Here is a 13506-nt window from a genome sequence, read left to right on the forward strand (position 1 = left end):
CTTGCGCATGGGGCTCCCTACGCAGGGGACACCCCCGCATGGCACGGGACTCCTTGCACGCATCAGCACTGCGCATAGGCCAGCTCCACACGGGTCAAGGAGGCCCTGAGTTTGAACCCTGAACCTCCAATGTTGTAGGCGGATGCTCTATCCATTGAGACAAATCCACTTCCCACATTTTAGCAAAGAATTTTCAGGGGCTTTTAGATAATATTTGGTCCCATTTACAAACAATTAATTAAATACCTTCAAATATTCTTAACTACATTTACAAATTTAATATATTCAATTTGCCTTTTAACTATCATTGATACAATATAACCCTTCCAAAGTGCTTCAGTAAATCATGTAAATGTAATAAATTAAACTTTGAACTTAAAAAATCTCAATTCTAAACCAATTACTCAATTCCCCATTTAAAATTGGAATAATAAGAATGACATATTACTCCAAAAAGCCAGAGTCTCCTGAACAAATTACAAATGTTCAAAATACCAAACATGTATAAACTTCTTTATGCAAAAACATCAATACTATGGGTTTGATTTTTATAAGCATATATGTTTTTATGTATTTAATTTTATGTATTTAATTCTATATTGGAAGAAGTTAAATGTTCTTTGCCCACCAATAAAGAATTATAGTCACCCCAAGCAATTGAGTGTTGTTTTCATTTTCCTAGGGCTGCCATAACCAAAACACCTCAAACTAGGTTGCTAAAGCAATCGAAATTTATTCTCTGACAGTGCAAGAGTCCAGAAGTCCAAAATCAAGGTATTGGGTATTGTTTCTTCTGACGGCTCTGGGGGAAAATCTGTTTTATGTCTCTCCTAGCTTCTGGTGGTTGCCAGCAACCCTTGGCATTCCTTGGCCTATAGCTGCGTCAGTCCAATCCGGGCCTCCTTGGTCACATTGCCTTCTTCTCTGAGTAGGTGTCTCTGTGTGTCTCTCTTCTTACAAAGACACCAGTCTTAGCATTTAGGGCTTATCCTAATCCAGTCTGATCTCACCCAAACTACATCCACAAAGATCTTACTTCCAAATAAGGTCACACTTTGAGATTTGGGGTGGACATGAATTTGGGGGAGGCACTATTCAACCACTACAGAGGTTAACGTCTTGGTCCCTCAAAACCTTGCCTGCTTTCATCACACTAACAAGTCTTTCCTGTGTCCTTTTGCTCCATTTCTTTCTTTTTTTCTGAACTCCAGTGCCTACCTGTTATCACAGAAAATCAATAACTGTTAATTTCTTAATGGAGAGCAATTTAGCCATCCTGGCTAAACCTTTCCTGATCGGGCCTTGTCCAATTTCTTTCTCATTGCAAAAGGCCTATCAAACTTAACGACAACCACAAAAATCCAGTGGCCTCTGAGAAATCTAGTGTCTTGACTGATGCTCCTCTAGAATGCAATTGTAATATTTTTTTTTCTAAATAGCATTTCTTTTCATTCTAGATCAATTAAGTGTTCAGCTCCTTCAGGACAAGGATCATAACTTTTGCTCCCTGTTTAACTCCACACTTACAATGGTCTTCTAACAGTGTTTCCGCTAATTTACATAGGCTCTGAAATCATGCTGGTCTGCTATGAGGTGGTGTCTTTTGTGAGCAGGTACTATAAATCAAAGATAGAGGGAAACGGATGTAGCTCAACCAATTGGGCTCCCTTCTACCATATAGGAGGTCCAGGGTTCGATGCCCAGGACCTCCTGGTGAGGCAAGCTGGTCCACGCAGAGTGCCAGCCCATGTGGCAATGCAGCCCCGCGCAGGGTCCTGCCCTGTGTGGGAATGCGACCCTGCTTAGGAAGAGCTGTCCAGCCCAGGAGTGCTGGCCAATGCAGAGAACTGGCACAGCAAGATGATGCAACAAGAGATACAGAGGAGAGAAAATAAGAAGATATAGCAGAACAGGGACCTGAGGTGGTGCAAGAGAGTAATCGCCTCTTTCCAACTCTGGAAGGGCCCAGGATCGGTTCCCAGAGCTGCCTAGTAAGAATACAAGCAGGCTCAGAAGAACACACAGCAAATGGACACAGAGAGCACACAATGGAGGGAATGGAGGGGAGGGGAGAAATAAATGAAATGAATCTTAAAAAAGAAAAAAGATAGGTGCAAGCCTTTTGCTACTCATGCTATGGAGAGGTGGCGCTATTTCTCCTCCCTCTGAATCTGGGCTGGCCTTAGTCACTTACTTGACCAAGAGAGGATGGTAGAAGTAAAGGTGGGCAAATGGCAGGCCTAACTTTTATGAAGACTCGTAGCTTCTGCCTTGCCCAGTTGGAGCCCTCAGTCACCAACTAAGAAGTCTGACTACCCTGATGCTGCTATAAAGTGAGAAAGCTCAAAGTATGTAGAGGCCACATGTAGGAGCTCCGCCCAACAGCAGGATCGCTGTCAGCCATTCAAATGAGCAATCGCTGAAGCCCAACTGAGTCAAGACTTTAGATGACTCTAGCTGTATCTGACTGCAACTGCGTGAGACCCCAAACTAGAACCATCCAGCTGATCACAGTCAACTCATGGAAATTTAGCAGAATAATAAATGGATTTTGTAAGCCACTATATTTTGGAGAAGTTTGTTAGGCAGCAATAGTTACCTGATGGATGATCATTACTGTGGTTTTAAACCTGAGCCTTTGAATTTACCTGAGCCGAATGTCAGTGCTCAGATATTGAAATACAGAAAAGCGCTGCTATACTCGGGTAAACTTTTTTTTTTTAAGATTTATTTTATTTTTTCTCTCCCCTTCCCATTTGCTGTGTGTTCTTCTGTGTCCACTTGAAGTGTCAGGCAGCATCAGGAAATTGCCTCTTTTTTTTGTTGCATCATCTTGCTGCATCAGCTCTGTGTGTGTGTGGTGCTACTGCCGGGCAGGCTGTGCTTTTTTTCATGCAGGGCGGCTTTCCTTGAGGGGTGCACTCCATGCATGTGGGGCGCCCCTACGCAGGGGCACCCCCACGTGGCATGGCACTCCTTGCATGAGGCAGCACTGCATGTGGACCAGCTTGCCACACAGGTCAGGAGGCTCTGGTTATTGAACCCTGGACCCTCCATATCATAGGCAGATGCTCTATCAGTTGAGCCACATCTGCTTCCCTACTCAGGTATACTTTTTTTTTTTTTAAACAAGTTCTTTTATTTTTATGAAATTTATTTTTATTTTATTTATTTCTCTCCCCTTCCCCCCATCCCCCAGTTCCCCCCAGTTGTCTGTTCTCTGTGTCTATTCTCTGTGTGCTCTTCCTTGTCCGCTTCTGTTGTTGTCAGCGGCACAAGAATCTGTGTTTCTTTTTGTTGCGTCATCTTGCTGTGTCAGCTCTCCGTGTGTGCGGTGCCATTCCTGGGCAGGCTGCACTTTCTTTCGTGCTGGGAGGCTCTCCTTATGGGGTGCACTCCTTGCGCGTGGGGTTCCCCTACGTGGGGACACCCCAGCGTGGGGCGGCACTCCTTGCACGCACCAGCGCTGCGCATGGGCCAGCTCCACACAGGTTAAGGAGGCCCGGGGTTTGAACCGTGGACCTCCCATGTGGTAGACGGATGCCCTAACCACTGGGCCAAGTCCACTTCCCTCAGGTAAACTTTTGACTTCACATGATGTCTGGCAACTCCATACCTTTATCCACGGTGTGCTTTTCTTTTCTTTTCTTTTCTTTTCTTTTCTTTTCTTTTCTTTTCTTTTCTTTTCTTTTCTTTTCTTTTCTTTTCTTTTCTTTCTTTTCTTTTCTTTCTTTCTTTCTTTCTTTCTTTCTTTCTTTCTCTTTTTTCTTTTCCTTCCTTCCCTTTTTTCCTCATTCTTTATTTTTCTTTTTTCCTACTTTCCCCTCTCCTTTTTCTTCTCCATTTTCTCCTGCTTCTTTCATTCTTCACTATTTTCCTTTATAGAACTAATTCTAAGAAATACATTTTAAGAATAAATGGCATTAACTCTAGCATTAACACTGTAGCTAGCAGATATCAAGAATTTACTAAATGCCAGCATTAACTATTTTAATCCTCATAACAACCTCTTGATGTGAGCATAATTACAAGTGAGAAAATTGGAGCTCAAACTACCACCTGGAATCCTGAAATCACATTCAATCCACAGAGTCATGATAGCATTTTGGGTCTCCTGGAAAGTTACAGCTCAGACTCTCCATTCAACTGGCCTTGAAAGTTCCCAGGATACTCTTTTCCATAGTGTGCATTTATTCTTTTAAAGAATATGGCTCAAGACAATCTCACAGCGAGTCCAATGGGTCCAAGGATTCACGTTGTGGCTATTGTGGCTATTTCCCTAGTTCCTAAGCAGATAGTGTTAACAGCTGTTACAATCTTCTTATTGGTTCCCTGGCTATTATGATTGAAAAAAAAGAAAAAAAAAGACCAAGTGGAAGCTCCTGCAACTCACCCCATTTCCCGATTAAGATAGTAAATTAAAAGCAATCCTATATCATTGAAGAAATTACAGATATTAGTACCTCTAAATGATTTATAAGAGGCAGGGTAGGTGGGCCTCTTCATATCCCCAATAAATTCATCTGTTTGTCCCTTGAAAAATGCAGATGGATTGTAGATGATGTCGGTAGGCTATTTAAACTTAACCAAGTGGTAGCCACCATCTCAGCTGGTACTTGGTATTCATCTGGCCAATGTGTTCTTTTCAACCCCACCAGGAAATATGATCACAGGCAGTTCACATTCATGTGGAAATGATAGCAGTACACACTCACAGTCTTGCCCCAGGGTTATGTTAACCTTCCTGCTCTCTGTTACAAAATAGTCCAGAGGAACTTTGATCATCTTTACATTCCAAAGAACCTCACACTGGTTCGCTTTATTGATGATGTCATACTAATTGGGCCTGGTGAGCTGGAAGTGGTAAGTACTCTGGATGCTGTAATAAGACACATGCATATCAGAGGGTGGAAGATAAATCTTATAAAGATTCAGGGGCCTGACATATCAGTGAAGTTTTACTCCCAATATTTTATTATGAAAAATTTCAAAGAGGTAGAAAAGTTGAAATAATTTTATTGTTAACCCCTGAATATCCACTATCAAGATTCTATAATTAATATCTTACTATAGTCCTTGCTTTATCATATTTGAATTAGGAGTCCAGTAATCAGCACATCAGGACATCCCCTCTGAGATAAAGAATAAGTTATTGCATCTTACAACCCCTATCACTAAGAGACAGAGAGCTTAGTGACTTCTTTGGATTTTGGAGGCAGCATAAACTGCACTTAAGAATACTGCCCTGATTTATTTGTTGGGTCACTTAGAAGGCTGCCAGTTTCCAATGGAACCCAAAGCTAAAAGAATTCTCAGCAGCAATCCAGGCTGTATTGCAAGCAGCTCTATCCTTTGGATTATATAACCTAATAGATCCAATGATACTATAGGCATCCCATGGTGAATACACAGATTCATGGTGAACACGGATTCTCTGGAAAACCCCACTACAAAAGCTACAGCAGAGAAACCCATCAGATTTGGGAACAAGATCCTGTGGCAGAAACTACATGCTTTTTGCAAAGCAACACTTGGATGATATTGAGGCCTAGAAGAGACCAAGGTCCTGTCCAGATGACTACCTAAGTATTGTTGCCCATCATGAGTTGGGTATTTTCACATCTTCTAAGCTTTAAGAACAGGCAAGTACAGCATCAATCCATCCTCTTTGGAAATGGTATATTCAAAAGCAGGCCAAGCAGGGTCAACAGTAAAAAATAAGTTGTATGAACAGGAGTCCTGAATCCCACATCCCTTACCTTTCTTGCTCCAATGTCTAGCCCTCAGTGCACACCTATGATCTTGTTGAAATGGAGGACATTCCTGCAGCCAGTTAATGGAAGAAGTACCTTGGGCCTGGTTCACCATGGGTTGACTCAATATGTTGGTACAAAATGAAAATGGGCTGCTGTTGCACTATAGGCCCACTCAGGGAAGGCCTTAATATCAGAGGTGGGGCCAATCTTTCCAGTGGACAATGCTAAGAGCAATACTTCTGAGTTTTCACTTTTAATGCAGAAAGAGGTAGCTTGAGAAGGACTATTAAGTATTAACAATTTGGTTCATTGATCAGGGCATGAAAGGATCAGGAGCGAAACTGTCTAGGGAAAAAGCATGTGAGTGGACACATTGGAGAGGATACAAAGTAATCCTGGATCTCATGCTAAGACTCTCCACTGAGTATTCATCACAGAGAAGACACTAAAGAGCCAGGACAACTCATCCTGGGGATATTAGCTAGACTGTCTCTGAATGCTTGCAAAGTGGGGCCAAGAATGGAATCACCACGGTGACAGGAAGAGAGCTGTGCATAGGTCCAACAGTGCAGACTCCCACTCACCAAGGCTCATTAACTGCTGCCACTAAACACCCAACCTTCCAAAATCTTGACACCCTAACACTGAGCACTAGATAAATTAGCAAAGGTTTAAGAGACAAGCCAAACACTTGGTAGTAGCTTGTTTACATCAGACCCCATCCATCCTGGAAGGGCCAATGTTTCATCCTTACTGGAATTGATAATGACTGCCATATGGCTTTGATTTCCCTGTCTGCCATGTCTCTGCCAGCACAATCAATCAATGGCACATAGAATGTCTAATTTATTGTCATGGGCTTCCCACATAGCACTTCAAATCAAGGGACCCATTTTATACTGAAAGAAGTGCAGTAAATAATGCATGGACAAAAATTAGTTATTTCTGTCATATAGCATAAGACCTGGAGTCAACCAGCCCAGAAGAACAATGGAATTGCCTATTAAAGGCTCAAGTAAGGTGCTATCTCAAGGCAAGGACGTTTGTTGTCCACCAAAATAAAGTATATGAATTAGATAAACAATTGTGCTGAGCACCCAAAAGCTAGAATACACAGGTCTAAACATCAAAGGTTTGAAATAGTATTTGTCCTTCTCACTATCTGTAGCAGTTTGATATTATTGATGAATTCTAAAAAGAAATATTGGATTATGTTTGTAAACTGATCTTTTCTTCTGGGCATATTAGATCATATTGGATTCAGAGGTTTACTTGATTAAGTAATTATGTAAACCTCTTGTGCTAGTAGGGCATTGAGTCCCCACCCTTTGGTGAATGGGGACTCACAGATAAAAGGCATGGCAAAGGACAGAGTTAAGGGTGTTCAATGTTGGAGTTTTGATGTTGGAGTTTGATGCTGAAGCCTTAAGCTAGAGCCCTGGGAAGAAAGGAACCCTAAGCCTGGAAAGAAGCAAGCCCTGGGAAGAAAGGAACCCAGGAAGCCTGAACCTTTGCAGATGTTGGCAGCCATCTTGCCCCAATATGTGAAAAAAGACTTCAGTGAGGGAAGTAACTTATGCTTTATGGCCTCATATCTGTAAGTTCCTGCCCCAAATAAATACTCTTTATAAAAACCAATCAATCTGGTATTTTGCATCAGCACCTCTTTGATGGTCTATACAGAATTTGGTACTGAGGAGTGGGGAAGTGCTTTTGCAATTACCAAAATGCTGGAATGGTTTTATAAATGGGTAAGGGATATTTTTTGGAGGAATTGTGAGATACTTGAAGGAAAAGGCCTAGATCACTTTGAAGAGACTGTTGACAGCAATATGGATACTAAAGAGATTTTTTATGATGCCTTAGAAGTTAATGATGAAACTATTATTGGAAACTGGAGGAAAGGTGATCCATGTTTTAAAGTTGCAGAGAACTTAGCAAGATTAACTCCTGGTATTTTATGGAAGGCAGAATTTGAAAATGGTGAGCCTGGGCATTTAGCTAAGAAATTTCCAAAGGAAACCCAGAAAATGTGGCTTGAGTTCTGCTTACAGCTTACAGCAAAATGCTAGATGAAAGAGATATGCTGAGGACTGAACTGTCAGGCACAAAGAAAACAGAAATGGACTCTGGAAATTCCAAGCCTCTGGAAATCAAGCTCCCAGATGAAAATGCCCCATTGGAGAACTTAACTAAACTTGGAACTTGTAAATCAGGATTGAAGAGCAGTTATGTCTGAAAGACTTGTGGAAAGTCTTACTGTCTGATGGGTTGGACACCCGCTTCCTGCATGCTAAACCAACAGACTTTTTGGGAGAGCTGTATGAACAAAATCACTGTCAGCCTGGAATAAAAGGGACATGGAAAGGAGAGATTGAAGGAAAAACTGCTTTAAGAGGAAAACCATGGAAGCTGAGATCTGGAATTAGGACATCACCTTGGGCCAAGAGAGGAACCCCATCCATGTGTACAGAGAGGGTGAGTTTGCCCCAGCAATTGAAGAGGGTGGATGTTCCTGTCCAATGTTCTGGGAGAGTTTTTATTACCCCAGGGTTCAGAGAGGGTGGAGCACATTCCCCAAGGATTAGGGTGGTTAAGGTTAGCACCCCTCAGGTGTGAGAGGGGTGGACCTGTCCCCCAAAGGTTAGGAAAGGCCAGGTGGTTAACTCATTGCTCTGAGATGACTGAGCCTATATGCCAAAGGTTAGGGGGAATGTTGTCTTTGTGTCACTGTACTAGGGCAGTTAAGTTTCTAACCCAAAGATTGGGTAAGGTGTCGCAATCACCCCAACACTCTTGGAGGGAGAGGTCTGGAGCCTGGTTGACACCCAGATGCTTGATGAGGGTGGAACCAAGAAAATGGCCATGAGCAAGCTGTGGAAAGGGTGGGTTCCTCTAAGTCCCCAAGGATAAGAAACCATCATCTTAAGAATGACTCTCAGAATTTGAAATTGAATGGAGGATGCCCTGTAGGTTCACTGAACTACAGAGTACTGGGACTCATGTTTCCCTTCCAGTTTCTCCTTATTATAATGAAAATGTTTATCCTTTATCTGTCCATTTGTGTTTGGAAGCAGATGAATTGTTTTGTGCAAGTTTCAGAAGTCTATAGCAGATGGGAATTTGCCCCCAAAGAACTTGTATTTCTTTAAATTCATTGTGATATGATTTAGTACTTGCATTATAACTAATTTAAGGTTTTTTAAAAAATATTGTAATGTCTTTTTGGAATTCAGAGGGTGGAGTGTAACAGTTTGATATTATTGAAGAATTCCGAAAAGAAATACTGGATTATGTTTGTAAACAGATCTTTTCTTCTGGGCATATTAGATTATATTGGATTCAGAGGTTTATGTGATTGAGTAATTATGTAGGGAGAAGGGTGCAGGGTTGAAACTTCCACTCCCTGCCCAGGTGTGAGTCACTCCCTCCCCAGGCGGCTGCAGGAGGCCCCATCCATGCCCTCGTGGTTCTGTCCCCTTCACAGGCTACTGGGCTATGGGGTAGACCCCAGGGGCCTTGGGAGGCAGAACTGGATGCTCCTGTTGAAACCTAACAGAAGAAATAAGGAAAAAACACCCCAGTGAGGTGGAGGTGTTGGTGCAAAGCAAAATGTGCTTCACAGCCCAGGGAGAGGGGGTGCACCATCAGCATAGGCTGGGTGGTCTGGGAGCAGTTCCCTGAGCAGGTGGGGGATGGTCCCAGCTGTGGGATGACACGAGGGCGCAGGAGTTCAGTCTGGACTCCAGTGCAGCATGTGAACCGTGGGTTTGTTACCATGAGAAGATTTATTCACTGAAGGAGCTTCAGTTTTTCAGTAGATGTAAAGTGTAAAGTGTAGAACTTGAAGATAAGTAGATAACTTGAAGGTAACTAGATAAACTTCAGTTTTTCAGTAGATGTAAAATGTGGAACTTGAAGGTAAGATAATATATTGCCAAAGAGGCAAGAAAGAGGTAAATTTCAGGAAAAAATAATATTGCAGTCTTAGATTTTAAAAAAAAGTACTAATTATGTAAACCTGTGGTGCCAGTAGAGCGTTGAGTTTCCACCCTTTGGTGGGTGGGGACTCAAAGATAAAAGGTTTAGCAAAGGACAGAGTTAAAGGTTTTTGATATTGGAGTTTTGATGTTGGAGTTTGATGCTGAAGCCATAAATTGGAGCCGCAGGAAGAGAGGAACCTTAAGCCTGGAAAGAAGCAAGCCCAGGGAAGAGAGGAACCCAGGAAGCCTGAACCCTCACAGACATTGGCAGCCATCTTGCTCCAACACGTGAAAATAGACTTTGGTGAGGGAAGTAACTTATGCTTTATGGTCTCATATCTGTAAGACCATACCCCAAATAAATACCCTTTATAAAAACCAACCAGGTTCTGGTATTTTGTATCAGTACCCCTTTGGCTGACTAATACACCATCAGTCCCAATTATTTGTGCTTCCTGTCCCTTCATCCTTAGGATTTTCAGAATTAGCATCCTGTTTCCCAGGGGAGTACTACATCCACCAAGAGAAACAGTAAGCATTCCACTGAGCTAGAAGCTATGACTAGTGCCTGATTACTTTGGCTCCCCAATGCCAGTGACCTAGCAGGCAAAGAAGGGATCACTATACTGGTGGAAGGCAATTGAATATGGTTATGTTATAGAGTAGCGTCATTTGCTCTATATAAATGGGGACAGGGAGAATACGTCTGAAAGAGAGGGATTCACTGGATATCTCCTGAAGCTTCTATGAAAGATGACAATGGTAAATAAGCAATTGTAGCAATCACAACCAACAATGACAAGGAACGTAAGAGATCAGATTCCTCAATAATGAAGATGTTGGCACACCACCAAGCATGCAATCTAAATGAATGAACATGCTGGTCTAGGGTTAGGGAAATCTAGAGTAGGTGTTGAAGACCAGAGATGATGAATATCAATTACAGCCTCAGGCCAAGTTGCAGTTGTAGGGATTGTACCTTGTTACACTAGCCCTTCATACTAAGTTGTTTTTGGTTTTTGGTTTTTATAGTGATTGCAGTTGCCAGCACTTTGAAGATTCAATGAACAATTGATCTCATTATGTGGTGCCAGTACGGAGTAGACTGTATCAGATGCTCTTATGTCCTGCCTCACTTCCTCTTGGTCTTACTTCTGATCCCGTTTGTAGTTGCAGATGTGGTGAATGGTTCCAAGAGAGCTTCCACTCACTTCCCACTCTGACCACACATTGCCTTAAGCATCTTTTGACTTGCCCTGGCACTATTTTTAATATGGGAGGAAGGGGATACCCACAAGAATTATGCTGGACAGGAGTGCATGCACAGCCCAAAATTGCAAGGGAGAAACACCCCTGAACCAACCATCAGCAAATGGGAGATGGAAGCCAATGGATCACTTCCCAAATAAACTAAATGAATACAAATTCTGTTCTCAGGCTCTGCTTTCCAGGATAACCAAAGCTACAAAAGAATCCAACAAGAGTCAGCATAGCTTTTGCAAATAAGAAACTGCATAATAATAATGAAAAAAAGACTTCGATTCTGCAAACACACCACCTTCAAGAGGAACAGAAATACCACACTCATGAAAGTTGTTGATGAGTGAGGACTGGGTGGTGTGGGGATTGGGGGTGTATGGGAACCTCTTATATTTTTTAATGTAACATTTTTTGTGGCTTATGTAGCTTTAAAAAAAGATAATATATAAAAATAAAATAAAAAATATAAAAAATTTTAAGAGGAACAACAGAAAGTATTCTTTTTGTTTCATTCTAATCAATTCCTCCTTTTATCATCAACCAATGATTAGGGCAAATGTACTTCTTTATAAATTCTTCTTTACCAAAAATTAGTAATAAAAACAGATTTTTAAAATAGAAAATAATATCAGCACATATTTGTATTAGTTTTCTATTGCTGTTGCAATAATTATCACAAAATTAGTAGCTTAAAACAATACAAACGTATTATCTTACAGTTCTGTTGTTATAGAAAGTTCAACACACTCATTGGGCTAATATCAAAGTATCAGTAGGTTTGATCTCTTCTCTGTAGAATGCAAGGAAGAATCCATTTCTTTGCCTTTTCCAACTTCTAGGGACTTCCCACATTCCCTGACTCAAGGTCCCCCTCCTCCATCTTAAAGCTGGCAACAGCAAGTCAAAACCTTCTCACATTGCATCACTTTGATTTTGTCTTCTGCCTCCCTCTTCCACTTTTAAGGATCCTTGTGATTACATTGGACCCACTCAGATAATCCAGGATAAGCTCCCTATTTTAAGATACACTGATTAGCAAACGATTCCATCTGCAACTTTAATCCCGCTTTACCTTATAACACAACATATTCACAGGTTCCAGGGATTAGGATATGAATTCCTCTTAGATGCTGGGGAAGACTTATTCTGCAAACTACAATTATAGTAAAGAAAGAGAGAGTATATAAATTTTATTTTAAATCTACCACTAAATTTATTTTAGACCCAAATTCTCATTTATTTTAGTCCAAGTTCAATTTCTTGGTTGCACTTAACAATTGGATTTTATTGGTCCAGTGAGTCCATTTTCATTTTATAGGTGAACAGAATGGGAAATGAAAAGCAAAAGCCAAGACTAACCAAAAAAGAATCTGTATTTTCTTTTCACATAAGGAAAGAGTGCCTAGCTACTAGACCCTGAGGTCCTTGGGTTGGAGAATTCTGTCTTAAAAGGAATCACCCATCTGCTTGAAGTTAATTACCTCTTTCAAACACTTAAAGTTCTAATGTGATGAGAGAAACTCTGGTCATCCCTGCTAGTCAAAAATAGCCTCAGAAAACTAAGTATATAGAGGATCGTGAGAAAATGGCAACAGACTAGAAGAGCTGAGTGCTCTCACAAAAACGACAGAGAAAAAGCCAAAAAGCTGTCACAGGGACCTGCTTTGGGGGTCAGCAGACCAAGACAGTGCTACATAACTCCCAGGAGGGTGAAAGAGAGAGATGAAGAAGTCAAAATAACAAAGGTGAGCTACCAAACCCCTGAGGTGGTCGGGAAAGGCTCCCCTCTCCTACCCCCAAGAGACTAAGCTGGGGTAAAACTCCTGGCTCACTGCAGCTGACTGAGAGGGGAACAGACGTCCTCATCCCTGTCAGCTGTTTCAAGGGTAAAAGGAGGGGAGGTTGGAGTGCTTTTCTTCAGTGAATTCAGGCAACAGAGTCCACTTTAAATCTCTGATCTGGAAGTTCAACCCAGGAATACAAGAAAGCCTAGGGAAAAACAAAACAAAACAAGAAAGCCTAGAGTGAAACTCCATGGAAATGTGTGCTGACTACCACCATCTGCTGGCCAGTCTGGAAACTGCATGGACGAAAACTGTTCACACTATCTGTATCCAACACCTGGGAGAAAATCTGTGCCCCACTAGCAAGTCCCTAGTCCAATTTTGAAAACTTTAGCTGGGAAATTTTAAAGACAGAATAAGTTGACCCAAATATCAAAGGAGCTGTGAAAAAAAAAAACAACAATAGGCAAGAGAGAAAAATTAGTCATCAGAGTAAATTCACCAACATACTCAGATACCTAGACATCAGCAAAAAATTACATGTCATACTAGGATACAGGAAGATATGGCCCAGCCAAAAGAACACATCAAATATCCTGAAGGGATACAGGATGTATCAGTGATAATCACACAACTATTCTAAATCACTTCAAAGAATTTAAAGAAAATATGACTAAAGAAATAAAGGATATTAAGAAGACACTGGGAGAGCATAAAGAACAA

This window comes from Dasypus novemcinctus, chromosome 4 (genome assembly GCF_030445035.2).
Source record: "Dasypus novemcinctus isolate mDasNov1 chromosome 4, mDasNov1.1.hap2, whole genome shotgun sequence".
In the NCBI taxonomy this organism is placed as follows: Eukaryota; Metazoa; Chordata; class Mammalia; order Cingulata; family Dasypodidae; genus Dasypus; species Dasypus novemcinctus.